Below are 18523 nucleotides of genomic sequence, written 5' to 3'. Positions count from 1 at the left end.
TCAAACTTTTGGTTCTGCCATATAACCTTTACCGAATCCACGTCCTTCATCCACAACCGATGAACTTGCCAATCCAAGATCCTCACCGGGACCTCCTCATACAGTAAAGAATCCGAAATAATGCTCTCCAAAGAAACAACCAACGAAGGATCAACCACGCATTTTCATAATATAGACACATGGAATATCGGATGAATGGAAATCATGCTAGAGGGAAAATCCAACTCATATGTAACATTACCAACCCTTCTCAAAACTAAGTATGGACCAACATACTGGGAACTGAGCTTTCCCTTTTTCCCAAAATGCACTACTTCCTTCATAGGAGACCCCTTTAAGAATACCTAATCTCAAACCTCAAACTCCAAGTCCCTTCATTTTATGTCCGCATAGAACTTTTCCGTGACTTTAGGTGGCCTTAATCCTATCTCGAATCACCTTCAACTTCTCCATATCTTGGTAAACCAAATTTGGGCCAAACATCTCCACTTCACCAACCTCTAACTAACTAATAGGAGATCGACACCTCCTACCATACAATGCCTCAAACGGGGCCATACCAATGCTAGAATGGTAACTATTGTTTTAGGCAAATTCAATGATAGGAAAATGGTTGAACCAACTACCATCAAAGTCAATTACACAGGCTCACAATATATCTTCCGAGGTCAGAATGGTCCTTTCTTCTTTCCCATCCGATTGTAGGTGGAAAGAAGTACTAAGGCTCACTTTCATCCCCAAACTACATTGAAATGAATGCCAGAATTGCGATGAGAACTGAGTATCATAATTTGAGATAATCAAGAAAGGCATACCATGCAACTTTACAACCTCCTGGAGGAACAATTTCGCGTAATCCTTGGCAGAAAAATTAGTCCTCACTGGCAAGAAGTGAGCCGACTTAGTCATCCTATCCACGATGCCCCAAATAGAGTCGCATAGATTCTTGGACCACGGAAGGCTGATAACGAAATATATATTAATTATCTCCCACTTCCACATCGGCAATTCAATTTCTTAAAGTAACCCACCAGGCCTCATGTGCTCCACCTTTTCTTGTTAACACACCATACACTTAGCCACAAGTTGTCTACATCCCGCTTTATTTTATTCCAATAATATAGTTCCTTGAGATCGAGATGAGTCGTATACCATAATTCATGAGCCTCGACTAAAATCCTGCCTCACAATCCATCCATGCCAGGAACACATAACCTCCCTTAGTACCTCAAGATACCATCACCTCCATTCTTGAAGGCCATCACTTTCTGCTTACCTATATCATCCTTGATATTCATAAAAAAAGGTATAATATCTCTTTCTCCTTTATTTCCAAACCAAGAGATGATTGTGACACTTGTTGCACAAATATATCACCATCCCCAGTTTACAAGAGATAAACTCCAAGGTTAGCCAAATGGTAAATATCTTTCACCAATTCCCTCTTATCCATATCCACATGTGACAAACTACCCATTGGTAACCTGTTAAGAGCTTCAACAACCACATTAGCTTTACCTGGGTGGTAGTGAAGACTCATATCATAGCTCTTCAGTAACTCAAGCCACCTTCTTTGCCTGAGTTTAAGCTCTTTTTAAGTGAACACATACTGCATGTTTTTATGATAAAACAAGATATCAACATGAACCTCATACAGATAATGACACTAAATTTTATACACAAACTCCACAACTAATAGCTCCAAGTAGTGAGTCATATTATTCTTCTCATGAATCTGATATGCCCAAATTACAACTCTCATTAGAAAGTGTAAGTAGTCGCTGTTAAATATAGAACCCAACTAGGTTGGGGTTGAATCCCACAGGGAATACTGTATAAACTAAGTGTTATGGTTGTTAATAGACTATTGATCGAAGGCTCCGAAAAAGGGGGGTTTTTAAATTATCAATAGTATTTAGGTATTTGTAATGAGTAACGTTCCAACTAGCGAATTTTACTGTAAAGTACGAATTCAATGAGAATAAATAAACTAGAGTTATATTCGCCAAGATGTTCAAACAGATGGGGTTGTAAATTATCTTAAATTCCCAATTTATAACTTCAATTGCAAGAGTTATTGAATTCTAAAGTTTACCCATTTGTTTCTCAACCTAAACAGATAGTTTACCCTTCAATTCTCTCAAACTCAAAGAGTGTATTGATTTATTCAACTAGTCTCTCATGTAGGTTAATCCTTTTTAAGGCATCAACCCATAACCCAAAGGTTAAAGCCTTTAGATTTCATGTAAACTCTTACTTTTCCCAACATATACTTTTTCTTTAGACAAGTAATGTTCTTGGGCTCACCCTTCAAGTTTGCAACTGAGAAAGGTCATTAATGTGAAAAGGGTTTATACAATCTTAATTACGTATGGAAATTAAGTGTTTCACAACCCCAATCAGCTATTCAAATCAAGACTCCCATAACCCTAATTATGAGAGCTTAGCCACACATCTCAAGAGAAGAAGAATAAGGAATCATTATGTTCTTCATAAATGAATTTAGGAATTACTTACAAAAATTACAAGAATTGTTCTTGAATCTTTAGTGAGAATAAGAATAAAATGACTAGATCCACAATTGCAGCTTGAATCTCAGAGAATTCTACGTTACAATAAGTTTTTCTAGATGAAAATATGATAAAAGATCTATAAATAAGATCTAAACTGGGTATTTGTATGTTCCCAGGTCCTGGATATTTGAATTTTGAACTCATTAAGGTCGCGTCAAGGTTGACGGTCACATTAATGGCCCATCGATAGTTTGATGGTCCGTCATGTGGACCATCACTGAAGGTCCTAATTTGCTACTTTCTGGTTAAGTGGTGATGGTTATGTTAATGGACCATCGCTGGCCTGATGGTCCATCACATGAGCCGGAGCTTGATCCTCTAAAATGCCATTCTCTGTTTCAGCCTGATGACCAAGTTGGCGATTCGTCAGAGGTCTGACATTTCATCACTTGGACCATCGTAGGGGTCACTCACTTGGTCCTTTCTATTTAACTCTAACGTTCACCCTGATGATCCACCGAATGACTGACAGTTCGCCAGTTCGATCGTCAATGCCTTTTTTCGCTACTTTTCCAAGTTTCTTCTTCAGCTAACTCCTTGACCCGAAAACACTAAAATCTAATATTAAATACAATATTAGTTGCTTGAAAATGTACAATTATCCCTTTAAAAAGATGAAAAATGTTCTATCAAAAGTCGGAACATCAACACCCTCAATATAAGACAATTGTTTATTCTCAAGCAACTTAGCATCAAGTTGTATACATGAACAATACAATGACAGGCAATCAACTATTGAACTAGGTTTCACACAACTATTCACTTGCCATTTCACTTATATGGGCTCAACATATCTGGATCTACAACCTACATTGTTTATAATTCAACACACACACAAAAACATGGATAGTTAATGAAGTCCACCACTCATTATATCTTTTGGATGAAAGTCAAGACTCTTACACTCATCAAAGAATTTACAAACATAGCATACATGCCCATAGGCTTGCCCTTATTATCTAATGCTCCCTTATGGTTTATTCACAAAGATTAAGAAGGTTTTTTTCAGGCTTGTAATGAGGTTTCATGGATAGGTGAGGACAAATTTTGGGAAAAGTGACTCAACGTTCAGACTTAACTCTCTTTGACCTTGAATTCTACTCACCAAGGCTACTACTTTTCTAGCTTACTTACAATCTCTATTAATGATTCACACTTTTCCATAACCCTCCCCCTCTTTTTTATAAGCATCAGCCACCCTCAACTTATACTGATGCAGTCAGTTGAGGTGCACAATATCTTAAATAGATCAGGGTGAGGCCGAATGCTTAATTTTATCTCTAAACCACTTTTTTGTTAAACTGCTAACGTCCTAATAGTAGCCATCCTTAACTTAGGTGTTTTGCCTAAGTTAAGGTGCACAATGTCCAATATTGGACCAGGGCCAAAGTTAGGTATTAACAACCTAAAGAGAGTTAATTAGAGTTATTGAGAATGAAGAAAAACTAACATAAGTTCAAAAGGGTTCAAAAATGGAAAATTGTTTTTGGTGGGTCAGCTATTTCGACTAAGTGGACTGAAAGTACAAGGAGGCCTGCTATCAAATCTTATTTAATCAACCTCAAAACAACATCAATGAACTGGGCAAGTTCTAGGTATATAACTATGCAAGAACTAAATTAAATGCTCGCACACATAGGCATATGAGTTACACTTATTCTACTAACTCTTGGGATTTACATCACATAGTCATGCACACTTTACATCCTAATGCCAATTACAAAATCACTAATGGTTGTTCAACATATTCTAAACGACAAGAGGGAGTATTTATACAAATATGTTCATAATATTGTGTCATAATTATTCATCATCCATATATGCAAAAATAAGGTGATAAAATAAAAGACACTTGATAAATAATCATCAACAAATGGATATTTACATCACAACTTAGGAAAACAAAATGCAAACCTAGACATGCCGGTTGTACTATATAGTACACAGGAGGAAAAGAACAAAGACAACAAAAACCCCCGTGGTACATGTATACCCACCCCTATGAAAAATAAAATGCATTGTCCTCAATGCATATAAGTAAAGTACAGAGAAAAGGGAATACTTGTAAAGCCTCTTATTCAGATGAAGCATCAGTCAGATGTGATGAGGCATCTTGAGCCTTACCTGTAGCAAAGTACACCCCTATGGTGGTAGGGGTACTCACAATATTATCCTCCAAAATTGGAGGTATCTCAACTTGAGTTGGGTCTGAACTGGGCCCCATAGTTGGGGCAAAACTGGTGGAAACTCCTACAACTTCATTTGCAAGCTTCTTCTGTCTCCTCTCATCATCTCTTCTTGATATCTTTATAGCTTTCCTCATATCTCTTGCTTCTCATTTTTTTGGATTCATTACTTCTCTACTTCTTTTTTTGGCATTTTTTCTATCCGTACTTTTGTCTGCACTTTCATCTACCTGCTTGCCTTTTTCCTTGAGAGGAATCCCCATCAAGTCAACAATGCCCTCATCTTTATCACTGATAACTAGAGCAGGGTAAAAAATGGACTGTTGTGGTTGCTGGCTTTACAACTCTGTTATGTTCGTCTGTGCTTGTTTAAATTCTTCCATGAACTTAGTGAAATTTGGGATAGACATCGCATCTAGCCTTTTGTTGACACGCTCCTCCATATAGTCCATCCTGGTCTAAATATCTTGAAAGGGATGGAATTCTTTAGATATAATACGATCAATAAAAGGCTTAAATTATGAAACCCATGTGTCTAGCTGCTTCTAGAACTTTTTCTGTAGTTTAACAGACTTGGCAAAATTTTCCTGTGTTAAGCTGTACTCTAAATATTGGGTTGGGACAGATGCTGTGTCTGAAGTCCCACCCATTTACGGCATTGATACGGAACCTACAGAAGTACTCGGTGGCACATAATCGGGTGACACATAAGTAATGATAGGCAATGGCATACCTGTAAGAATCTTGAAAGTATCGGGGGTTAGCGCTGATTGCATTTGATAAGCAGGAGATTTGTTGACTCACATTTCAAACTTTGAGTCATCCTTCGATTTTTCAATGTCCTGCCTATGAGTAGCCTAAACTTCATTATCAACACCTCAAATCAAAGGCACATTTGCCTGCCTGTATGATTCCATAATCAAGCATGGAAATGGTAAAGCGCTTGCCATTTTTTGAGCTTGAACAAATATCTCATCAGCTATAATTTGGCCAAAGTCAATCTCACCCCAACAATCAGACTAGCCACAAATACAACCCTATGACTTTCCAAATTAGCATCTCCTTCTATCAGTATCAACCTCAATCGAATAGTGGCCCACTAAAATTTAGCTCGGAAGCTAAGATATGATTTAGCAATGCACTCATGTAGGTTGAGTACCCAGTATGGATTCCCATAATTAGTAAGGAGCCTCAACAACTAAGGCCTTTGAGTAGATGCTATGGTACAATGGTGCTCAAGCTTGGGAACCGCAATCGGTGCTTCATAGTTGGGCCCAAATAATATCTTATTGATTGTTCGAGCCAATATATTAATGTTAACCCCTCTGACCGCAACTGATTCTCAATTTAGCAAATCTTAAATCATTGAGCCCTTAGGATAATCTTTCTCTGCCAGTGCCAAATAATTGGCAAAAAACTCCCTTACAAAATTCATTTGGAGCTTTCTCATCCAGGCTAACTCATTCTCATCGAATTATTGTTCAATCTCTACATACTCATGTAACTCAATCGTCACTATTTGGTACTCTTCAAAGATTTATCTCTTGATTGGCCTACTTACCATCGGTCCCAGTCTATCAAGGAACTTATCCTTTGCCCCTTCAATTTTCTATCTTAGTGTCTCCCTTGTTTGAGGATCTTTGCTTTTGACTACATTGGCCTCCTCAGTTTCTGCCTTAACAAAGTTGGGGTTAGATGTATTAACCCCTTCCTGTTTGGGCTCGAACTGGTGCTACTAGTGTTGTTCTCACTCTTCTCTTCCGACTGGGAAAGTGTATGGAGTACCTTATCTTGTTGTCGAGTATTAAAGGCAGGTGCCTTCTTACTTCATGCTGGCTTGCCTCTTCCCCATTATGCTCTACCACCACCTCTAGTTAGGGGAAGTTTTCTTGCCATATTGCCTAAGTAACACATCAAGAAATAGTTAGATCAGAATTAGAGAAGAAGTTACTATAAATTTGGCTTGACGGTTGACTTGACGATCCGTTGGGGTTTTGATTGCTTGTCACTCTGTCCATTAAGCCTTATCCAGTGAACCTCTTATTGAGTAGCCTTGAGGCGGTCCATCAGGTGGCTGAAGGTTTGTGAAGTCATCCATCACGGCTTATCCAGTTAACATCAACCTTGAAAACTTTACGACGATCTACCCAACGGTCCGTCGGGGCTCCGAAGGTTCATCAAAGTGACCGTCAGTATCACTTTTCACTTTCAATCTTTACTTTGGCATTTTTTCAAACACCTAATGTGCTATCACTCATTATGCATATAATTGTGGCCTTAATTTAGTGTTTAAGAACCAGTTTTGCCACTTTTGATTCATGGGTTACTCCAACTTCACCCAAAATAATGCACACCAGGGTTTGACTTTGAATCAGATTGACGCAAAACAAAAATAAGATAGAATTCTTTCAAGCAACCAACAACTTCCATAACACAAGTTTAGCAATTTAAAAAGAACAGTAAGGTTATGATCATACCTTGATATTGCAGTAAACTTCACTATTCTGACCTTTAAACTTGGTATAAAAGAAACTCAAAGCCTTTATCAGAGGTTTTTAACTTATTTCTAACATGAGAAAGAGAGGGATGGTGTTGTTTAAATAGGAGAGAAAAGGAAGAGGGAGAGTCCTAAAAGGAAATAACTGATCCTAGATACTTTGAATGCAGAGGAAGTTAAAAAGTTTTAGGATTTGATAGGGTAGTAAACACTTTATCTTATTGGTTTAAAATCATTTGGGTCAGAGAAAGACAATTAGATAAGCCTTTAAACTTGAACCGACCCAACCCGTCAATTAGGGTTAGCTTGACGGTCGACCTGATGGTTTATCAGGTGTCTGAAGGTCCGTTAGGATAATCATCGTGGCTTACCAGAATTCCATTAAGCATGCCTTGCTGCAACGGTTGATCCAATGGCCCATCAGTGATGCGACGGTCCATCGAGAATTCTGTCAGTCCAATCCAGAAACTCTGACTTTTAGCTTAAGGTTGACGGAGACCTTGACGGTCCATTGGGAGTGCGACGGTCCGTCAACTTGGTTGTCAAGCCTTATCCAGAAAAGACATATTTTTGACTATGTCTTTGATGATTTCTTTGACGGTCTGTCATGTCCCTGATGGTTTGTCAGCCTTACCGTCACCCTCATAAAAATGGAGAAAATCTCTTCTTTCTACATTCTCAGTCCTGCAAACTTCACAAACACATCAAATTGTAAGAAATAACAAATAAACTTTTTCTATTATTGCAATAACACTTTGTAGGTTGCCTCTCACCAGCGCATGATTTATTGTCGCGGTACGACTTAGTTATATGGATTATTCAGACTTTATCAAGATAGATCGTAGCTATGCACTTTATCGAGTCCATTGGACCATTATATAGCTTCACTTAGTATCCGTTAACCTTGAAGACACTTTTTTCCTTATTTTCAAGCTCAACTACTCTTGATGAGTAGACTTGGTTAACTTCGAATGGGCTAGACTACTTTGATTTAAGTTTACCTGGAGAGAGCTTTAATCTAGAGTTTAATAGGAGTACCCAATCACCCTTCTGAAAGTCTCACTTTTGGATCCTACAATCATGGTATTTCTTCATCTTTTCTTTGTATAAATTTGCTCTTTAATAAGCCTCAAGATGAAACTAGTCCATCTCATTCAGCTGCCATAGTCGCAATTTTGCTGCCTCATTCAAATTAAAGTTTAGCCTCTTGATCACACTTCCTTGTGTTCCAGTTCAACTAGCAAGTGATATTCCTTGCCATAGACCAACTGGTATTGTGACATGCCAATGGGTGTCTTGGAAGCCATTCTGTATGCCCATAAGGTGTCATCCAGCTTCCTAAACCAATCTTGTCTGCTCGCATTCACCATTTTTTCAAGAATAGCCTTAATCTCCCAATTTGAAATCTCTACTTGCGCACTAGTCTGTGGGTGATATGGAGTCGCCACCTTGTGTTTCTTAACATCGTATTTTGCCAAGAGACACCGGAACACTTGGTTGCAAAAATGTGATCATCACTTATGATGGTATGTGGACCCCAAAGCGAGAGAAGATGTTCTTTTTAAGGAATGCCACCACTCTTTTTCCTTTATTATTAGCCAAAGCAACAGCCTCAACCCACTTTGACACGGAATCGACGGCAACCAATATGTATTTTATCCCATAAGAGCTCCCAAAGGGCACCATAAAATCAATACCTCAGACATCGAATAATTCTACTTCCATCATTTTGGTCATAGGCATTTCATGGTACTTCGAGATTGACCCTTGTCTCTGGCATTGGTCACACTTCCTCACGAACTCATATGCATCTCTAAATAAGGTCGGCCAATAATAAATGGTTTGCACCACTTTCTTCACAGTATGGTCACCTGCATGGTGACCTATGACCGGAGAAGCATGACAAGCTTTCAGGATATTCAACATGTCCACCTCTAGGATACACCATCTGATAATATTATCCGCACACCATCGAAATAAATACGGCTCATCCCAAAAGTAGTGTGTGACATAATGGAGGAACTTCTTCCTTTGGTGAAAAGAAAGATTCTTCGAAATAATTTCACATACCATATAAATCACAAAGTTTGTGTACCAAGGTACTCTTTCAAGTGTAGCAGCGAGGACCTTCTCATCCAAAAATGTATCATCAATTTTGAACTCATCCTCGACTACTTGATCACCCTTAAGTTTAGACAAGTGATCCGCAACTTAATTTTTGCATCCTTTTCGATCTTTGACTTCAAAGTCAAACTCTTGCAGAAGTAGCACCCATCTGATTAGCCTTGGTTTAACATCCTTATTTGCCATCAAATACCTCAAAGCGACATGGTCTGCGTGCACCACCAACTTATTCCCCAATAAGTAAGGACGAACCTTCTCAAATGCATAGACCACCCCAAGAAGTTCCTGCTCAGTCATAGTGTAATTCTTATGGGCCCTATTTAATGCGTTGCTCACATAATAAATCGAATGAAATAGTTTTTCTTTCTTTTGGCCAAATATATCTCCAAATGCTACTCCACTTGCATCACACATGATTTCAAATGGCTTTGACTAATCTGGTGCAACAACTAACTTCTCCTTGAGGCATTCAAATGCTTTCTTACAATTATCATCAAATATGAACTTGGCCTCCTTCTCCAAAAGCTTGAAAAGTGGGTTTGCAATTTTAGAGAAGTCCTTTATAAATCGGCAATAGAATCTCGCATGACCAAGGATGCTACAAACTTATTTGTCTAAAATGGGAGGAGGTAGTCTCTCAATAACCTCGACCTTTGCCTGATCGACTTCAATTTCCTTGGCAAATATTTTGTGACCAAGAACAATGCCCTCCTTCACCTTGAAGTGGTATTTCTGCCAATTCAGTTCTATGTTGAACTCCTCACATGTTTGCAATGCTCTACTCAGATTTACTAGGCATAGCTCAAAAGAATTACCTACTACTGAGAAGTCAGCCATAAACACTTCCAAGGTGTATTCCACCATATCAGAAAATACAGACATCATGCACTGTTAGAAGGTAGAGGGTACATTACACAGACAAAACAACATCCACTTGAAAGCAAAAGTACCATACGAGCAAGTGAATGCCATCTTCTTCTGATCCTCTAGGGCGATAGAAATCTGGTTATAGCCCGGATAGCCATCTAGGAAATAATACCAACCTCTTTCTGCCAATCGATCAAGCATTTGATCCATAAAAGACATTGGGAAGTAGTTTTTCAAAGTCCATGAGTTGAGCTTATGATAGTCCATAAAAACTCTACACCTAGTCATAGGCCTGAGGGGAATCAACTCTTTTTTTTTGTTTGCCACGACAGTTATGCTCTCTTTTTTGGGCACACATTGGATGGGGTTTACCCACTTACTATTAAAAATGGGGTATACAACTCTTGCGTCCAGCCATTTAATAATTTCTTTCTTAAACACCTCTTGCATTGGTGGGTTAAGATGGCGTTAATGCTTAATGGTTGGGGTGCAATCTTTCCTTAAGCTGAATCTTGTGAGTGAAAATACCCAGAGGAATACTAATAATATTAGCAATAGTCCATCCTATCGCCCTTTTGTACCCTCTAAGCACAGAGATAAGTGCCTGCACTTGCTGCTCACCCAAATTTATTGCAATAATCATAGGTAAAGTATTTACACTGCCTAGAAACACATATCGCAGATGTCCTGGCAACTTCTTTAACTCCAACACCAGTGTCTTTTCAATAGATGGTTTAGCTAGTAGGGTTGGGATATTTTCAAGATCTAGATCTAGCTTCTTAGGAACATATGAATATGATCCCATTCCTGTAAGAGCACACACTATCTCCTCATATTCCTCAATACCTTCACTATTAAAATTCATCAAGACTGCAGCCAGAGTTTCCACAGCAAACTTATCCTCGATCGACACCTCTTGCTCGTCTTCATAGTGGACATCAACAATCGGGAACACATTCATCTCTTTATGCTGCTTCATAGATTAACATACATTTAACCAAACTAACTCATCATTAAGTCTAAGTAGGAGCTCATTAGCCCGCAAGTCAATAAGCATGCTTTCGATTGTGAGGAAAGGTCTACCCAAGATTATGGGCACCTCAAAGTCCATTTCACAATCCAGATTAACAAAGTACGGAAGAAATATAAATCCGGCCACCTTGACTAACACATCATACAATATTCCCACTAGGCACTTCACTGACCTGTCCGCTATCACTAGTCGTATATTTGTGGGTGTAAGATCCCCTAGACCCAACTTCTTATAAATAGTAAGTGGCATCAGGTTAATACTAGATTCGAGATCACATAAGACCTTAGAAAAGTCAAGCAACCTAATAGTACAAGGGATGGTAAATGCTCCTAGGTTTGCTTTCTTTTGGACCAAAGACCTTATCGAAATAGCACTACAATGGTGAAGATAATCCACCGGTTCGTAGCTCACTGTCCTCTTATTTATTACAAGGTCTTTCATAAACTTAGCGTATCCAGGCACTTTCTCTAATGCCTCCACTAAAGGCATATTCACCGTAGTTCCTTCAGCATCGCCATGAATTTACTAAACTTTGTATCATCAACTTTCTTCTTTAATCGATGAAGGAAGAGAGATGGTGGTTTCAGGAGAGTGGTAACCACTGCTTTCTTCTTTTTTTCCTTTTAATTTTCTAACTCATCAACTATTTGATGGTTAGATAAAGTGTCATTACCATCCAGTTTCTCAGAATCCACTGGATAATTTTCTTCATCTTCCCCAACTTCTTCAACTACCTCATTAATTACATCTTTGCCCATAGAAGAGACCGATAATACTTTACCACTTCGAGTGTTAACTGCCATACAAGAGCCATCATTTTGAGGATTTTGCACTATATCACTCAGCAATGTACCGCTCTTAATAGCTGAGAGTTGGCTCATCTGCTGATCCAACTGTTTGATAGAAGTTGAATGCGAATTTACTAGCTGACTCATGGAGGATAAGTCACTCTTCATCGTCATCACCCCAGTATTGGTCGCCTCAACTCTCTTTAATAGATTCTCTATCATGTCCTCCATGGAAATTTTTCCTGAACTGTTAGCAGTATTATTATGACTTTCAGGAGGTACATACAGTCCACTCCTATTATTCTTATTCTTTTAGCTCCCTTGATCCCTATCTTTATAACGAACTTTATCGTAATAGTTTCAACCTTGGTTTCCTTGGCCATTTCCTCGAAAACTCTCCTGATTATTTAGATAGTTGGCCTCCTCTTTGGAATCTGAATTAGCTCTGATATGTGACCCAACAACTTTCACCTTCTCAGTCTTCCCAGATAATAAATGTTTGGTAAGTAGATCCATCTGGGTTTTCATGTGTGCCATGTCTTGGTCACATTGTTCCTCTCTCCTATGTTGTTCCACAGTCATTCCGCTAGACATAGTAGAGCTTGATACCTCAGAATCCCTAGTATGCTAAGCTCTACTCTATTTGGTTATCCTATCTAGCATTTCAGAAGCTTCTGGAAAGGTAAGATCCATAAATGCTTCTCCTGCAGCATTATCGACAACTGGTTTTGTAATATAATTCAAGGCTCTATATCAAGTCTCTATCAAATACATGTCAGTTATTTTGTAATTGGGACACTACATCAACTTTTTCTTGAATCTCTCCCATGTCTTATAAAGAGCCTCAATGGGAGCCACCTAAAATTACTGATTTTTTCCCTCAACTATAACATCTTGGACGGTGGAAAGAACCTTTCTTTGAAAGCTCCTTTCAACTGCCTCCAGTTTGTTATAGAATCAGGAGTCAACTCATTAAGCCAAAGTGTTGCCTCCCCAGACAGAGACAATGAAAATAGGTGCAGAAGGATGACATACTTCCCTACTTCAGGGTTATCAAAAGACTTGCAAATATTAACAAAATTCACTAGATGCATATTCAAATCATCACCGAGAAGTCCACCAAATAGCCCCTTCAGATGAAGTAGTTGAATCATGGTACTCGTGATTTTGAACTTAGCTCCAGGTGAAAAGGATGGAGGAATAAGAGCTTTGATTGCACCTTCTCCTTCAATTTTGTCGTCATCCTCCTTTAGATCAAATTGCACAGGCTACCGCTCTAGTTTTTCTCTGAAAGGATGATTTCTGTTCACATTACGGTTCATAGGTGCAGCCATATTCTCTGTACACCTTTGGTTAGCACATCTAACAAATCATTGTCTCCCAAGTCATCGTTATCTGGATTAGGATAATGCGCTGGTTGACCATCATTTTATTAGTTCAGCTGAGCTCTAGATGGAGTGGCTAGTCTATCTGCTTCTTGTTGATCTGCCATTCTATCAATTAATTGCTATTCCAAATGTATTGGTAGCAATGGTTCACCCGACCTCCTTTTGCTTGGAATACACAATAGTCACCCTGCAAAGAACAAAAACAACAAATAAAACTAAAAGTTGGGAAACTTGGCCAATGGTCAATAAATAATCACAAACTTAATTGACAACCATATTCCCCAGCAACGGCGCCAAAATTTGATACGCCCAAATTACAACTCTCATTAGAAAGTGTAAGAGGTCTCTCTCAAATATAGAACCTAACTAGGTTGGGTTCGAATCCCACAGAGAATACTGTGTGAACTAAGTGTTATGGTTGTTAATAGACTGTTGATCAAAGGCTCCGGAAAAAAGGGTTTTTGTTGAATTATTAACAGTATTTAGGTGTTTGTAATGAGTAACGTTCTAACTAGCGAGTTTTATTGCAAGTAAAAATTCAATAAGAATAAAAAACTAGAATTATGTTCACCAAGATGTTCAAATAGATTGGGTTGTGAATTATGTTAAATTTCCAATTTATAACTTCAATTGCAAGAGTTATTGAATTCTAAAGTTTACCCATTTGTTTCTCAACCTAAATGGATAGTTTACCCTTTAATTCTCTCGAACTTAAGGAGTGTATTGATGTAGTTGATTAGTCTCTCATGCGGGTTAATCCTTGTTAAGGCATCAACCCATAACCCAAAGGTTAAAGCCTTTAGATTTCATGTAAACTCCTTCTTTTCCCAACATATACTTTCCTTTCAGACACATAATGTTCTTGGGCTCACCCTTCAAGTTTGCAACTAAGAAAGGTCATTAATATGAAGAAGGGTTTATACAATCTCAATTATGAATGGAAATTAAGTGTTTCACAACCCCAATCAGCTATTCACATCAAGGCTACCATAACCCTAGTTATGGGAGCTTAGCCACATATCTCAAGAGAAGACTAAGAAAAAAGAATCATTGTGTTCTTCATAAATAAATTCAAGAATTACTTACAAAAATCACAAGAATTTTTCTTGAATATTTAGTGAGAATAAGAATAAAATGATTAGATCTATAATTGTAGTTTGAATCTTAGAGAACACTACGTTACAATAAGGTTTTATAGATGGAAATATGATAAAATATCTCTAAATAAAACCTAAACTGGGTATTTATAAGTTCCTAGGTCCTGGAGATTTGAATTTTTAACTCATTAAGGCCGCGTCAAGGTTGACGGTCACGTTGACGACCCATCAATAGTCTGACGGTCCATCACGTGGACCGTCACCGAAGGTCCCAATTTACTACTTTCTAGTTAAGTGGTGACGGTCATGTTGACAAACCGTCGCTAGCCTGGCGGTCCATCGCATGGGCCGTTGCTTGATTCTCTAAAAGGCCATTCTCTGTTTCAGCTTGATGGCCAAGTTGGCGGTCTGATGATCTATTACTTGGACCATCGCAGGGTTCACTCACTTTGTCCTTTCTATTTAACTCTGATGGTTATCCTGACGGTCCATCGCATTGCTAACGATACGCTAGTTCGACTGTCAGTGCCCTTTTTCTTCTACTTTTCCAAGTTTTTTCTTTATCTAACTCCTTGACCTGAAAACACTAAAATCTAGTATTAAATACAATATCAGTTGCTTGAAAACTTACAATTATCCCTTGAAAAAGATATAAAATGTTCTGTTAAAAGCCGGAACATCAGAACCTTTAACTATCTAGAAGCATAACCAACCACCTTGCCATGTTACATCAACACACAACCCAAACCAACCTGGGACGCATCACAATAGATGAAAAAATCCTTGGTGCCCTCAGGTAAAGTGAAGAATAGATTTTAAGTCAACTTATCCTTTATCCTGACAAAACTACCCTTGCAAGCATCAAAATACAAGAACTTTACCTTTTTCTAAGTCAACTTGGTTAATGGAGCAACAATAGAAGAAAAGCTTTCCACAAACCTCCTATAGTAACCAACAAAACTGAAGAAGCTCCGAATATCGGTTGGGGTCATAGGTCTAGGCTACTTCTTAAGCACAGCAGCCTTCTGAGGATCCACCATGATCCCCTCACTGGACACAAAATGACCCAGATAAGTTACACCATTCAACCAGAATTCACATTTAGAGAACTTAGCATACAGATGCTAATCCTTAAAGGTCTACAACAAAAGACGGAGGTGATCGGAATGATCCTTCTTACTCTTAGAGTACACTAAGATGTCATCAATGAAGACAATAACGAACAGATCCATAAAATGATGGAAGACCCTTTTCATCAAGTTAATAAATGTTGCAGGGGCATTGGTCAAGCCAAACTACACCACCAAGAACTCAAAATACCAGTACCAAGTGCGGAAAACTATCTTAGGGATATCTACCTCCCTAATTTTTAACTGATGATACCTGTATCGAAGATCAATATTAGAGAAGAATTTGGCACCTAAAGTTGATCAAAGAGATTATCAATTCTCAAAAGTGGATACTTATTCTATACCGTCACCTTGTTCAGTTGCTGATAATCAATACGCATCTTATGGGAATCGTCCTTTTTACACACACACAAGATAGGTGCACCCCACAAGTACATACTATGACGGATGAAAACCTTGTCTAAGAGATCCATCAACTATTCCTTGAGTTCCTTCAACTCATCTGAAGCCATTCTATACTGGGGAATAGAGATAGGATGAGTGTTCGGAACAAGGTTAATATCGAAATCAATCTCCCTATCGGGAGGGACACCAGGAAGGTTATTGGGGAAAACCTTGAGAAATTCATTCAGTACCAGGATGGAATGTAAAGAAGGACCCTCCAAGTTAAAATCTTTAAACCAAACTGAATGATAGAGACAACCTTTGGAAATCAACTTTCTGGCTCTAAGATATGATATGAACCTTTCCTTAGGCACTAGATGACTTCCCTCCCATTCAAAAATTAGCTCATTAGGAAATTTAAAAATGACCTTATGGGTTTGACAGTCTAAAGAAGCATAGCACGAGTGCAACCAGTCCATTCCAAAAATAACATCAAAGTCAACCAAGTCTACCGGAGTCTCTTTATTGCTAACAGATACCACAACCCCTATAGATTCTTCTGACAACCATAGTGTCTCCCACCTGGTTAGGAATATAAAAAAGGCTTGATAGGCACTTAGGACCAAAACCAAAATGCCCAACCATAAATGGGGTCGCATAAAAGAGAGTGGACCCCGAATTAAGTAAATAGTACACATCACTAGAACATAGTTTCAACATACCAGTAATGACATCCAGAGATACCTCGAACTACTAACGAATAGTGAGATCATAGAGACGGTTTTGACTAATGTCAGAGCCAGAAGTGGCACTCTTTGGTACAGGAGTTAAAGAAGAGCCAACAGGAACTTTGTTTTCCCTAGAAGCAACTCTAGAGGGACAATCCCGTTGCATATGACCAATTTGACCACACATAAACATCGGTTCCTCCCCTTCTCGCACTGACCATGGTGGTGCTGACCACAAAATTTATAGGAAGGGTAGGAAGATAGTGGTTGGGCCCCACTAGCCTGAGATTGGACACCCTGTTCCCTAGAAGCATCACCACCAAAAAAACATCGGTCACCAGGCAACTTTAGGCAGGGATCACTAGCCATCAAATAAGAGTTAGGACTTCCCCAGATCTTCTTCTTAGAGCACTTTCCACTCTACTATTGGCCTCCACCCTATTCTAAAAATCGAAATTTCTTACTCTACCTCTCACCAATCTCAGCCTACTTTATTTTCTCCTCTTTGACTCATTTTATATAAACCACAAGTCAAGAAATGTCTATCTCCTTGTTTAATAAGGCAAACTTACTCTTCATAATCAAGTCTCGGGACAACACCGAAGCAAAATTTCTCATTTGGGCCCTCATATTAGATACCTTCTCAAGAACATACCGAGACAACTAATGCAATTTAAATCATACTCCTTGACTGTCATTCTTCTTTGATTCAAGTTAACAAATTCCTCCATTTTTGCCTTCCTCAACTCTTGAGGGAAGAAGTGATCCAAAAACATACTAGAGAAATTATCCCATAAGGCAGAACTAGCGACTTTTCTCTCAATTGTTCCCACTCTTCGTACTACTGGTATACCACATCTTTCAATTAGTAGGCAGCAAAATCTACACCTTCAACCCCTAAACATGCATAACCCAGAAGATCTTCTCCATCTCATCAACGAAACTTTGTGGATCCTCCTTAACCTTTGTGCCAGTAAATATCAGAGGATGCAGCCTCATAAATTGACAACCTCTAGTGGCCTTAGATAAACCCATAGCAGCACCAACAGAACCCAACTGTTGTGACTGAGACGTCACCAACTGAGTCAATAAGTTAATGAAGCAACGAAGCTCAGCGTTAGTAAGCTTCCCTTGAGGAAACTACATATGAATGTTTCCTTTAGGAGTAGAGTCAGTGGGGACAGGTGGGAATCCATAAGGACAATCAGATGTAGTGACCCTTCATCAGGTATAGACCCTAGAAGTTGGACGAGCTCCTTCCATATTTTTCTCAGATGGGATAAAAAAAGTTCCACGAACATCATATCTTCTTAGAGGCAAAATTTGAAAGGTGAACAGACAAAAATTAGAAAGATCCAAGACTTTAGACTCTATAGCTCGAAATTAAGACAACAAGAAAGGAAAGCATTCCTATATAACTCATAGGCCCGTTTATAAATATGGCGCACTACACACCCATAAAAAAAGACTCTACTTAACACGAATTTGTGGATACCCAATTGAAAATGAACCTAGGCTTTGATACAAATTTTTTCATAACCCAAACAAGGGCCTGGCCATGATGGGTATCTCCAGTCCTACGAGATCGGAGATCACCCCTTCACCTAACCAAACCACACAACATCCTCAAATGTTGGATGAATTCCAAACACATAAAAAGATAACATAAAATAAAACTAATAATAATTTATGATAAATTTATACCAACCACCGATAAAAGGACAATCG

This window comes from Capsicum annuum, chromosome 12 (genome assembly GCF_002878395.1).
Source record: "Capsicum annuum cultivar UCD-10X-F1 chromosome 12, UCD10Xv1.1, whole genome shotgun sequence".
NCBI classification, from domain to species: domain Eukaryota; kingdom Viridiplantae; phylum Streptophyta; class Magnoliopsida; order Solanales; family Solanaceae; genus Capsicum; species Capsicum annuum.
Note: the sequence above shows the minus strand (reverse complement) of the source record.